The following is a 12,598-nucleotide window of genomic DNA, read 5'->3' as shown; positions in this document are numbered from 1 at the left end:
AAATTGGAAAAGTAGATCTTTGGGGAATGTACAAAGAAACTCAATTGTTAGATTTCTAATAGGTGTCTGTAGTAAGTATAATTCTGAGGTTGAAATATTGCCCAATAGCGAAGGAGAATTTTTTCAATTGTGGCATTATACCAATAATATTTTATTATTTTATTTAGCTTAATAGTTTATAAAGTTATTAAATATTACATTATTTAAAAGTATTCTTAATAAGAAAACATATAATATATATGTACCACCCATTCAGAGTCAACAACGTTTGGTCATATTTGCTTCAAATATATTTCTTGGGCTTTTTTTTTTTTTTTTTTTTTTTTACCTTATGGTGTTTTAACTACATCTACAGGGTCCTCTTGCTCCATTCTCACATGGTCCCTTCTTGCCCAGGGGTAGGTAACCAATAACCTGAAGATAATAGATATTCTTTCTGGGTGTGTTTTAATTTTACACTTTGACTACGTATATTTTTACCCATGGCAGCATACGGTGTTGAGTTCTTGGTGTTTTTGTATGTTTTTACATAAATAGCATCGCTGTGTAAATCTTTTTATTTTATTTTTCATTCATTTTAATGTTTGCAAGATTTATTCATGTTGGCATATATAGTTATTTGTAGGTACAATGTAGGTACAATGAAATACTGTGAAAGCAATTAAAATGAATGAGCTAGTTTACATAAATAGCACAGCTACAGACAAAATAAGGAAAATGTGCAAGGACGTTTAGTTCACTTATTTATTAAATTTGGCAGCTAGACAAGGCATAACAATTCTAGAGTTGAAAATATTTGATCTGCCCATGACCATGACATGTACAGGAAGAAGGACTGAAACATAGTCAGGGAAACATTTTGCCTCTTTTTTTTTTTGTCCAGGAGAAAAAACAATATTAGTTTCCTAGAATATAAAAAGAAATAGAAGTCAGAAGGCCATAGTACCTGGGTGGGCAAAAAAGCCAGATTCTCCTGTGGGAGAAGAGGCCTGGAGAGCCTTTCCAGTGGTCTAGCCAGCTGTGCAAAAGAAATACATGGAAAAGCTGCTGGCGAGGAGCCCCACACATAACAGCAGCTTGTGTGTGACACTGAGCAGTAGCTTAGCCCTGAGCTGGTCTGTCTTTGCCGGGTAAAGCCTCAGTGTGAAGCCTGGGGACAGCAGGCATTACAGGGTGTCTGAGAGCTAGAGACCTTTGTGAGTGGAAGGGGCAGCGCCCAGAGTTTATCCTTGGCCTTAGAGGGACTTAGCATAATGACCATAGTGATACTGGCCACTACAAGACGTAGAAATAACAGAGAGGAAGTAAATAAGCCCCATGGTCACGATAGAAGTCCCTACCAGTTCAGGTCAGGGATCCAGGTTAACAGACATGGACAACTGCCCCGCTTCTTTTTTTTTTTTTTTTTTTTTCCCTTTGGCTGCTCTGCGTGGCATGTGGGATCTTAGTTCTCCCACCAGGGATTGAACCCGAGCCCCCTGCAGTGGCAGCACGGGGTCTTAACCACTGAACCACCAAGGAAGTCCAAGCCCAGCCTCTTTCTGAGCCACTTCAAGACCATGCTCAGAGTGGATGATGCGTAGAGGAGCCCGGGGGTCCAGTGTGTCCACTGATTTGTGCCTGAGAAAGTGGCTGTTGTTTCAATGCCATTACTTTGGTCCATGCTCCTTGATTTAAAGGCTTCAGGCTGGAGGGACCCGAGAAATCACCTCCAACTCTCAAAAGCAAGGTGTATTCCTCTAACTTTCGATGGGCACGTCTTTAAACTTAGCAACTTTCTTGTCTCATATTAAAGTTCTTTGAAAACTAAAGCTTTGCTTTGAAGCCCAGCGTAACTGATCGGTCCAAGAAGATTCCCCCAGCAGTTTCCCTTATGCTGACTAGATAACCCTTTGTTAATATTTTAGTGGCAATAAGGAGCACGATCTCATAATTCCCAATTTAAGACTTGCATCTTCTAAAATGAAATGAGGATGCTCTGTTACTTTGGATCCTCTATAAAAGCAGAATCTGAGGGATGGCTTTCATGCTAGTGGTTTATTTAGGAGGTGGTTTCAAGGAACAGGAAGGAAGGCATGGAGAGAGAATGGTAAAGAGAAGGAGGAAAGGTCAAAACAAGTGTGCACTAGCAAGCTGGACACCGGCTCAGTTCTGCCAAGACATCCCAGGTCCATTATTGGATGGTCCACAGAAGAGATCAGCTGATGGGTCCGTCCTCCATGAGTGAAGGGTTTCTAGCTTCATCCCACTGCCAGGTGGTGCGTGCATGAGGTCTGGGAAGATTCCTGCAAGAGTGTCATGCACAAGAGAAGACCTGGATGAAAAGCTTGAGACGCCTAGTATGACTGAAATAAAGAGTTCTCTAGTTACACCCTCACCAAGCAGCTTTGCCACAGCAGCGGCAGGAGTAAGAGGTGGACTGAGGGGAAATGAGGAATTTTAAAAATCAAATTTATAGATCAATTGCAAGTTATAAAAATGTGACTATTGATTCTGGTCAAAGGCCAAATGTCAATAAGTATCTTCAAATTTTTAATATGAAAAAGACCTTTACCTTCAGGTGGAACATTTTTAATCTTGTTTAGTCTAAAATAGTCTCTGCAAAAGAGATCGGCAGCGAATCACGTTTGGTTGGAGACACATTCTTAAATGGCAATGATTTTTATTTTGGAGAGAGCAGAGAGTAGCAGTAGTATTACATTAATTAAGATAAATATTATAGAAGATAGCATTTACAGGAAATATATGAATAGGTTTATCATTAATAATTTCTTGCATAGTTGGCAATTAGACTCCAGACAAATAGAGTAGATCTCATCTTGAACCAATAGTATTTAGAAGCTGAATCTGTCAAATTATTATCAGGAGTGTTAGGAGTGAAATAGAATTCTGTAACTATGAAGATAAACTCTTGCAGTTTTATTTTGCAAATTCAACTTTTAACAGGTACAGTGAAAGAACCACACTCTTCATTTTCTTTCCATAAGGCACACGTGATCCAAGAGACGTAGTTTCAACATGCAGATGGATGTACCCCAATGTCCCACCAGCTGTCCTGTCTAATTTAAAAATGACCCAGTGCAATTCATCAGGGGAGAAAAGAAAAAACAGGAAAAGAAATAAAATGAATTCCTTTGGCTACATTTAAATTGTGCCAATCAATGATGCTAAGCTTTGTCGCTAACCCAGCAAATATGTTGATCAATATGGTGCAGAAGCAAATGTAGTAGACTCTAAGTCAAATGCCATTTCAGAATACTTCATCATTTTTGCCAGCCTTGTGCAGTGCTCAAAATGGGAAATATCTCATATGATCTCAGATATAGCAAAGCTCTTCTTCAGCTTTGAGTATAACTGAGAATTCTGGGAAATGTGAAAGTCTGGGAAATTCACCCAAATGTGGGATCATTAAAGACAAGAGTAGTTATCTACTTTTTCTTCTATATCTATTTCCGTGATTCTCAATAAAGTAGATATTAACCAGTGTTTAAATAATTTTATGCTTTTACTGGTTTTAAAGGAATGATTGCACACAATCATGTATTAAAAGAGCCCCGATTAAAACTCTTGTTTTAGTAAACTTTGTAGTAGATTAATCACAGGTATATCTAACATAGTACTTTAACTACACTTGCTAAGCCATTGCTGGTCAAAATGCGTCATGCCAGTGACCAAACAAATCTATTCTTAAGATGAAGAGCACAGAGCTTTCTCATTCTGTGTATTTTATCACAACAATAAATGCCAGTACCATATTGTCATGATTACTGTAGCTTTGTAGTATAGTCTGAAGTCAGGGAGTCTGATTCCTCCAGCTCCGTTTTTTTCCCTCAAGACTGCTTTGACTATTTGGGGTCCTTTGTGTCTCCATATAAATTTTAAGATTTTTTGTTCTAGTTCTGTGAAAAATGTCACTGGTAATTTGATAAGGATTGCATTGACTCTGTGGATTGCTTTGGGTAGTATAGTCATTTTCACAATATTGATTCTTTCAATCCAAGAAAATGGTATATCTCTCCATCTGTTTGTGTCATCTTTGATTTCTTTCATCAGTGTCTTATAGTTTTCTGAGTACAGGTCTTAGGTAGGCTTATTCTTAGGTATTTTATTCTTTTTGTTGCAATGGTGAATGGGATTGTTTCCTTAATTTCTCTTTCTGATCTTTCGTTGTTAGTGCTAGGAATGCAAGATATTTCTGTGCATTAATTTTGTATCCTGCAACTTTACCAAATTTATTGATTAGCTCTCGTAGTTTTCTGGTGGTCTCTTTAGGATTCTCTATGTATAGTATCATGTCATCTGCAAACAGTGACAATTTTTACTTCTTCCTTTCCAATTTGTATTCCTTTTATTTCTTTTTCTTCTCTGATTGCCGTGGCAAGGACCTCCAAACTTCAGACTATACTACAAAGCTACAGTAATCAAGACAATATGGTACTGGCACAAAAACAGAAATATAGATCATTGGAACAGGAAAGAAAGCCCAGAGACAAACCCACACACCTATGGTCAACTAATCTATGACAAAGGAGGCAAGGATATGCAATGGAAAAAAAGACAGTCTCCTCAATAAGAGGTGCTGGGAAAACTGGACAGTTACATGTAAAAGAATGAAATTAGAACACTCCCTAACACCATACACAAACATAAACTCAAAATGGATTAGAGACCTAAATGTAAGACTGGACACTATAAAACTCTTAGAGGAAAACATAGGAGGAACATTCTTCGACATAAATCACAGCAAGATATTTTTTGATCCACCGCCTAGAGAAATGGAAATAAAAACAAAAATAAACAAATGAGACCTAATGAAACTTAAAAGCTTTTATAAAGCACAGGAAACTACAAACAAGACGAAAAGACAACCCTCAGAATAGGAGAAAATGTTTGCAAACAAATCAATGGATAAAGGCTTAATCTCCAAAATATATAAACAGCTCATGCAGCTCAATATTAAAAATACATACAACCCAATCCAAAAATGGGCAGAAGACCTAAATAGACATTTCTCCAAAGAAGACATACAGATGGCCAAGAAGCACATGAAAACCTTCTCAACATCACTAATTATTAGAGAAATGCAAATCAAAACTACAATGAGGTATCATCTCACACCAGTTAGGATGGGCATCATCAGAAAATCTACAAAGCAGCAAATGCTGGAGAACGTGTGGAGAAAAGGGAACCCTGTTGTTGGGAATGTAAATTGATACAGCTACTATGGAGAACAGTATGGAGGTTCCTTAAAAAACTAAAAATAGAATTACCATATAACCCAGCAATCCCACTGCTGGGCATATACCCAGAGAAAACCATAATTCAAAAAGACACATGCACCCCAATGTTCACTGCAACACTATTTATAATAACCAGGTCATGGAAGCAACATAAATGCCCACTGACAGAGGAATGGATAAAGAAGATGTGGTGCATATATACAATGGAATATTACTCAGCCATAAAAAGAAATGAAATTGGGTCATTTGTAGAGACGTGGATGGATCTAGAGACTGTCATACAGAGTGAAGTAAGTCAGAAAGAGAAAAATAAATATCATATATTAACGCATATATGTGGAACCTAGAAAAATGGTACAGATGGACCGGTTTGCAGGGCAGAAATAGAGACACAGATGTAGAGAACAAACGTATGGACACCAATGGGGGAAAGTGGCGGGGGGCATGGTGGTGGTGGGATGAATTGGGAGATTGGGATTGGCATACATACACTAATATATATAAAATAGATAACTAATAAGAACCTGCTGTATAAAAAAATAAATTAAATTTTAAAAAAAAGACAAAAACCAAAAAAACAATAAATGCCAGCATATATTGTCTAGGATACAATTCACCTCTTTTGCATTGTAATATAATTCTAATTATACTTGTCTCACCATTAACTTCTTTTTCTCTGTGATGACATTCCATCTGACTTTGGACAGAATTTTTTTAAGTTGATATTTAGTTGAAAAAAAAAAAAGACTTTCAAAACATTGAATGAATGTCAGTAATTTTGAGAGACTGAAAATCTGTGGCAGAGATATTTTTCAGTTGAATGGCTAACGTCAGGTAGAAATATTCAGTCAGAATTTCTTACAACTTTTTGATATAGATCTTTTCTCCTTGGATGATCCTACCCATTTAGAAGTTTCTTTAATTTGGAGGATTCAATATGTTTTCTCCCTCAAGGAAAATAGGCATGATTTAATTCTGAAGGATTGAAGTAATATTATTTTATACAAATAGGTAGATTTATTTATTTTTTTGCTTTGTTTTTAGGTAGGTGCTTTATCCCAGTGGCATCACCATTAACTTAATATTCTGTTGGAAATTTTATTAAAATTGTCTAGATTGCTAAAAAAATCAAGAATGTTAGGATATTTAAGAAAACTGAAAATATGTTTTAAAAACATAAGAATAGACAAAATGCCATTCTATGTAAGTGTCATCTTCCATCCAGCTTAACATTCATACTGAGGAAGGCATCAAAGAATCTGGAGTTTGTTTTTCCAAATGTCAAACTAAAAATTCACAGGTGTACTTTAAAATATCCACAGCATTCTAAGTGAATCACAACTGTTCTTCAAAAATATTTTCTAAAGTCATTTACATCCCAGTAGTTATTATTACTATTATTATTATTCCACATATTCTGGCTGGCAGCAATTTCTATGTATTCCCTTCCTTCACTGCTAAAAATCAAGTATCTTTGTTAACAAGTCCTCTGGTATATACTCCAATGCCGAATATAGTGAAGAGTTGACCTTAGTTTCCTTCTGTGGTGTGTGCTTAAGAGACAGATATTTTTGTGTGTTTTGTTATTGTTTATTGGGGATGGGGGGAGGGAGAAAAGGTTGTGCTTAAAGAGTTTACGTAAAGAGCCCCCTGAACACCAATCAGGTTCTATTGAGCTGGGATCTGGAATGGCTGACCCTAAAATTTATACCTAAACCTTTCACTAATCTCCCAAGCCTCTGCTCTAGGTATATAAAGCTCCACAGATCAGTGAGTATCAACAAGTATACAATGTTGGGGAAGTTCCCAGAAGAAAGACAAATTTAGTTTTCCTTGGCTACTCCCTGTCAAGGTAAATGGAATTGACAGCAAGCAGTTTTAACACATTTGCTGGAAAGATGCGCTATATACAGAGAGAATATATCCACAACCTTATGGAGGATTTTCAAAACCTTATGGAAACCTACTGATTACTGATTTATTACTGGAAGGAACAAATGCAAGAATATATCTAAAATCTATTTCTGCTGTTATATGAAAGCTCTTTATTGAAGGTTTAATAAATTGCAAAAATTAATGTCCAAAGTGTCAGTTTTATCACCATCATCATCATCATCATCGTATTGTCTTAACGTTTATTGAGGATTTACTACATATTAAGCACAGTCCTAAGCATTCTATTCATTACCTTTTAATACTTATAAAACCCTTATGAGGTTCTCAACTTCATAAAGAATGTGCCATTCTGGTGAGTGATATTGATAATAGAGGAGGCTATGCATATGTATTTGCAGGGGGTATGTGGGAAAATATCTGGACCTTCCTCTCAGTTATATTGCAAACTGCTTTTTAAAAAATGAAGAAAAAAGTCTTGAAAAAAAAACCCACTGTGAGTTAAGTTCTTTTACATCTCCAATATGCAGATGGTATTCTTGAAAATATTTGCAATTAAAAACATAAATGGTAGAGTGATAGATCAATAAATATATAGGTCGATGTTATATAAAGAATTATTGAAAGTAAACAACTTTGTAAGTTATGTTACATGATAGATCTTTTTTTTAGGCTATTAACCATGATAACAAAGAGCCTCTGATTACAGACAATGTTTCTACAAGAAACAGTGTTTTCACGATATGTAGAGTGATGCGGTGGACACAAGAAGGGGATTTGCAAAACTAATATCAGTGACTTTTATGTGAAACAATTCCTCTCTCTCCTTCCATTACAACCTCCATCCACTAAACTCCTTTAGAGTCTCAAGACCCAAGACCAAGAGGTAAATAAACTTATAAGGCTTAGAGGACATTTGAATTTCAAAATTAACTCCTGCAATGATTCTCAGAAAGATTTATCACTAAGACCTGATGAAATAACATGTGTATTTGCTTAGAATATGGTAACATCTGAGTTTATTTTAATAGTACAAGATCAAACAATTCAAAAGTAGTGCCGTGTGTCAAGAAGGCCTGTGCCTCCATTAAAATGAAAGGAAAGCATTATGAAGAAAATTTGAGTGAGAATAAATGCATTAAAATTATTGACATTTATTTTACAGACCACCCATTCAGGTGTGACTTTGAAAAATGCTTTCAAAATATACATTGAAAGGTGCACTCAGGGGCAAAATGCAGTAGGGATAGACAATTGGATATCCATGTCAAAACATCACTGGAGGGACTTCCCTGGTGATGCAGCGGTTAAGAATCTGCCTGCCAATGCAGGGGACACAGGTTCGATCCCTGGTCCAGGAAGATCCCACATGCTGCAGAGCAACTAAGCCTGTGTGACACAACTACTGAGCCTGCACTCTAGAGCCAGCGAGCCACAACTACTGAGCACATGTGCCACAGCTACTGAAACCCGTGTGCCTAGAGCCTGTGTTCTGCAACAGGAGAGGCCACTGCAATGAGAAGCCCATGCACCACAGCGAGGAGTAGTCCCCGTTTGACACAACTAGAGAAAGCCTGAGCGCAGCAACGAAGACCCAAAGCAGCCAAAAATAAATAAATAAATAAATTTATTTTAAAAAAAATCACTGGACAAATGGCCTACTGCAAAAAGACTTGACTGTCTTTGCTAACAGTTTCGTCGTTTATGAACTTAACAAAGCAATGAGTGCATTTACTATTCCAAACTTAACTGTGATCAATAATTACATGGTTGGTGAACTAGCAGTGATCTTAGAAAAAAGTGATTGTTGTCATGGTGAGATTATTTGAGATGCAGAAGGGAATCTAGTAGCATTCTTAGTTTACAAAACTCTTCTTAAGGACATGATTTAATGAGAGCTTCTGACCTGTGCTAGCTAACTTCAGCAAATTGTAGTTCTCGCTTACCTAATGTCATTTTTATTACAATTTGATTGGTTATGTAAACAAACAAAGAAAACAGGAAGCATGTTGAATAATTGTCTTCTCTTTGAGCCCAAATTATACTTACACTGTCTCAGATCAGGTGATTAAACAAATTTTCAAAACCTTCTCAATTTTAAAATCCAGTAAAAATAGGAGGACAAGTTGGAGGTTTCTTTCATATCAAGCAAGTAACAAATTACCAAGCATTTCTTAAGTTTCTACTTTTTGCTAAGAAACAAATGTAGCCGAAAACATTTATTTGATTATTTCCCATCCTTCTTTTTCCAACTGAATAACAGTTCTTTAACTTTTTTCATTTAAATAACTTAAACATATACAATGAAATATTGTACTCTACATGTATATTTGCTTCCAATCCTGAGTTTTACATTTAACCATAGTTAATCGTTTTGCCTTTAAATGCTTTTTAGATGGTGCAATTTGTTCTTAATGCCTTAGCTTTCCTCTTCGGTCACACAGCTGGAGTGGAACGTGAAGGCTCCATGTAGCACGTCTCTCTGGGTGAACATTTTAAAAAACTCACAACTAGTAGGCAAAAACCCATTTCCTCTAGTCAGGCTGTAGTTATCTTGATCTAGCATGACAAATTAGTGTTCCCAGAGTGGCTGCAAAGTAATCAGACTGTGACAAATGGTTTACTTATAGCAATTTGTTTCCATTTTACTGAAAATTTCCACAGTCTTAAAAAAATAAAAAGACTTTTAATGGTACTTGAACATTGTTGAAAGTGAACTGCATGAAATGCCAAACCTGGAATCTAGAGTCATTGTGATCTCCCATGAGATGTGACCACAAACAGGGTTTCCTGGGTCATGGATTCTCTAAGGAAGTCATACCTCTGTCCACTGGTGACAGCGCTGAGTGACCCTTTACCCCAGGTAGAGTCCTTTAAGATATCCATACTCATCCTAGACTAGAGGGTCCATGGTATTTTCTTTGGCACAATTTATATCCTTTAAGGGTCTTCTTTAAGCCTGGCGAGATCCACCTTTGTTGCAGTAAAGGAACGTTCATTTGGGTTTGGATTCTCTAAAGCTCGACCCCGTCTTTCAGGAATGCTAGGTAGTCCCATATAGCTGCCTACTTAGGCTGATCTTTCAGCAAGTTCTCTGTTTGTCCTTGATTGGAGACTCCAAGGTGACTCTTAAACTGATTTGTCCTACCCCCTGACTGATCTGCTTCCTGGCTAATGTCTTCTGTCTCTTTCTCACTTCAGTGAATTTATGGATGGTCTTCAAGTGGTGCTTTTTTGGAAAGAAGACCTCTCTCTTCTACCCTACTTTCCTAAGGTAAGGGAGGGATTAGGGCATAGAAAGGGCAAGGTTTAGTATTAAGAGTTAGCTCTGTGTCTGGCTCAAGTGCACACGGAGGCCTCGGAGTAAGGTGATTGGCCTATGTTATCCCATTTCACCCTGTAAAGTCTGCATTATTCTCCCCACTTCATAAGTACCTGCGATTTGGAAAGATGAAAAAAACTGTTAGAGATGAATTGTCTCTGAAGTCTTCTTCCTGTCAACTTCCTCAATACCACGCCTTATTTTCATTTCTCAAATTGTAGGTAGTATGAGGCATTCTTCTTTTTCCCGTTGGTCTGTATTGTAAGTTAATGCAAAAAAAAAAAAAAAAAAAAAAAAAAAAAGGTAAGAAAAACTACCTATGTTTTAGCAGAGAAATAGTTAATAATCTAGAAACTCAATTAAATAGAAAGGAAATGATTTCTTAAAGCCATGCATTGTTAAGCTTCAATTCATACATATCCCATTTAAAGCCATTTGCTTTACTCTGTACCTACTTGCAATTTTTACAGTATATTACTCCTTCAATTTTGTTGTTCCTACTCTTAGCTAAATGTGTACCAAAAAAGAAAAATCTCTAAATAAGAAGTGCTGTTTTTTATTCTTTATGATATGTCTTCATAGCTGTAGTTATAATACATAGATAGTAATTTCCATATGCTAACAGTATTTCCTAATAATTATTGGAAATTCTGTGCACTACCATAGCACTTCATGTAACTAAAAAATAAATTAGTTACAACTCAAGATCTACTTCTGATGTTCAGTTTTATTTTGGAGTCTCTTCTTTTTCTTAAACTGTTTTGTTTCCTCCCTTAGTGATTAGATTATTTGTTGGGCACAATGCATGTGACTCCTCTTGTGTTCTTTACGTCTTGTGTTCTTTAAATTCTAAGAAAGGCTTTGGGATATATACAATTCTTTGTTTTGTCAACAGAAGAAAAAAGGAGGGTTTACTTGGTTTCATTTAAATAAAAACTGTACTTTATATTTTTCTCCCTCTTAAATGAAGTAAAAATCAGTATAAGTGTTTCGTACAAGATATGGTTTAAACAACCCATGGTCTATTTAATAACAGCCCCCTTGCTCAAATACTACTGCTAAACAGATCGTATTTGCATATTTCTCATACTATTTAAAATTTTAAAAATAATTTTTTAGTCTAAAATAATAAATATGGTTTAATTGTTTTAAGAAAGTAGGGCAATATGCCTTAAACATATACAGTGATGTGTGTCAATTATTTCTCAATAAAGTGGGTAAAAAAAGAAAGTAGGGCAAATAATTACAGATGCAGATAGATGAAAAGGTATAAGCAGTGTGTAAAGGAAAATAATGATCTTCTTAATCTGCCAGGACTTAAATAATAATCCAAAAACAGACTTCAAGGATTTGTTCTTTCTTGACTTTTAATGTAGTATCAGATATGGGCTTCATATTTATCAGTATAGTGCAAATCTGAAATCTACTTTTATTTTCATTTATACCTAAGAAAATGCTTCTGTACTATATTACATGCCTAAATTTTGGAGAAATTCTCTGATTATTAAAAAATTAGTAAGGATTCATTCATGTCTAAAGTCCATTGTGTTCTTTATTGATTTAACTTGATTCTGGGTTTAATGGCAAAGTTATAGTGGGAAAAATTTATTCTATGTGTAGTCCTTTTATTGCTTTGGGGAATTTGATTGGACAGGCATGCTAATAGAAGGGGTTTGGAGGGGAAGAATTTTGGCTTTGCTTCCAAATTTTAACATGATATCAGGCCACATTATAAACATTAGTAAAATGATATAAAACGTCATTCCTTTTTCCCCAGAAAATGACATCCTGGTCATGACAATGCAGGGTGATGGACACTTTGAGCAGGGTAAAGAGAATTTCCTAGGTTTCTCCCCTTCCAGTAAGGGTTAGGTGGGTATTTATAAGGTCCTCAACCTTTTGCGATGACCCCATAGGCCTTCTATTCACCTTGAACCCTATAATTTCATTAAGAGATGAGTATTGATGTAAAGATCTTATCACATATAATCCTCCATATTGCTAATTAATTGCTAGACTCAAAGGGTACCTCCCATCCTCTACCAGCATGTTCCAAGTGAATCCAGTAAAAGTGAACTAATTAGAAATAAAAGGTCCAAACTCAATTAGAGTATGAGCTTCTGAGGATCTAATCTGTATTCTT

Source organism: Eschrichtius robustus, chromosome 5 (genome assembly GCF_028021215.1).
Source record: "Eschrichtius robustus isolate mEscRob2 chromosome 5, mEscRob2.pri, whole genome shotgun sequence".
Lineage (NCBI taxonomy): Eukaryota > Metazoa > Chordata > Mammalia > Artiodactyla > Eschrichtiidae > Eschrichtius > Eschrichtius robustus.
The sequence above is the reverse complement of the archived record's forward strand: the minus strand, read 5'-3'. Positions refer to the sequence as shown.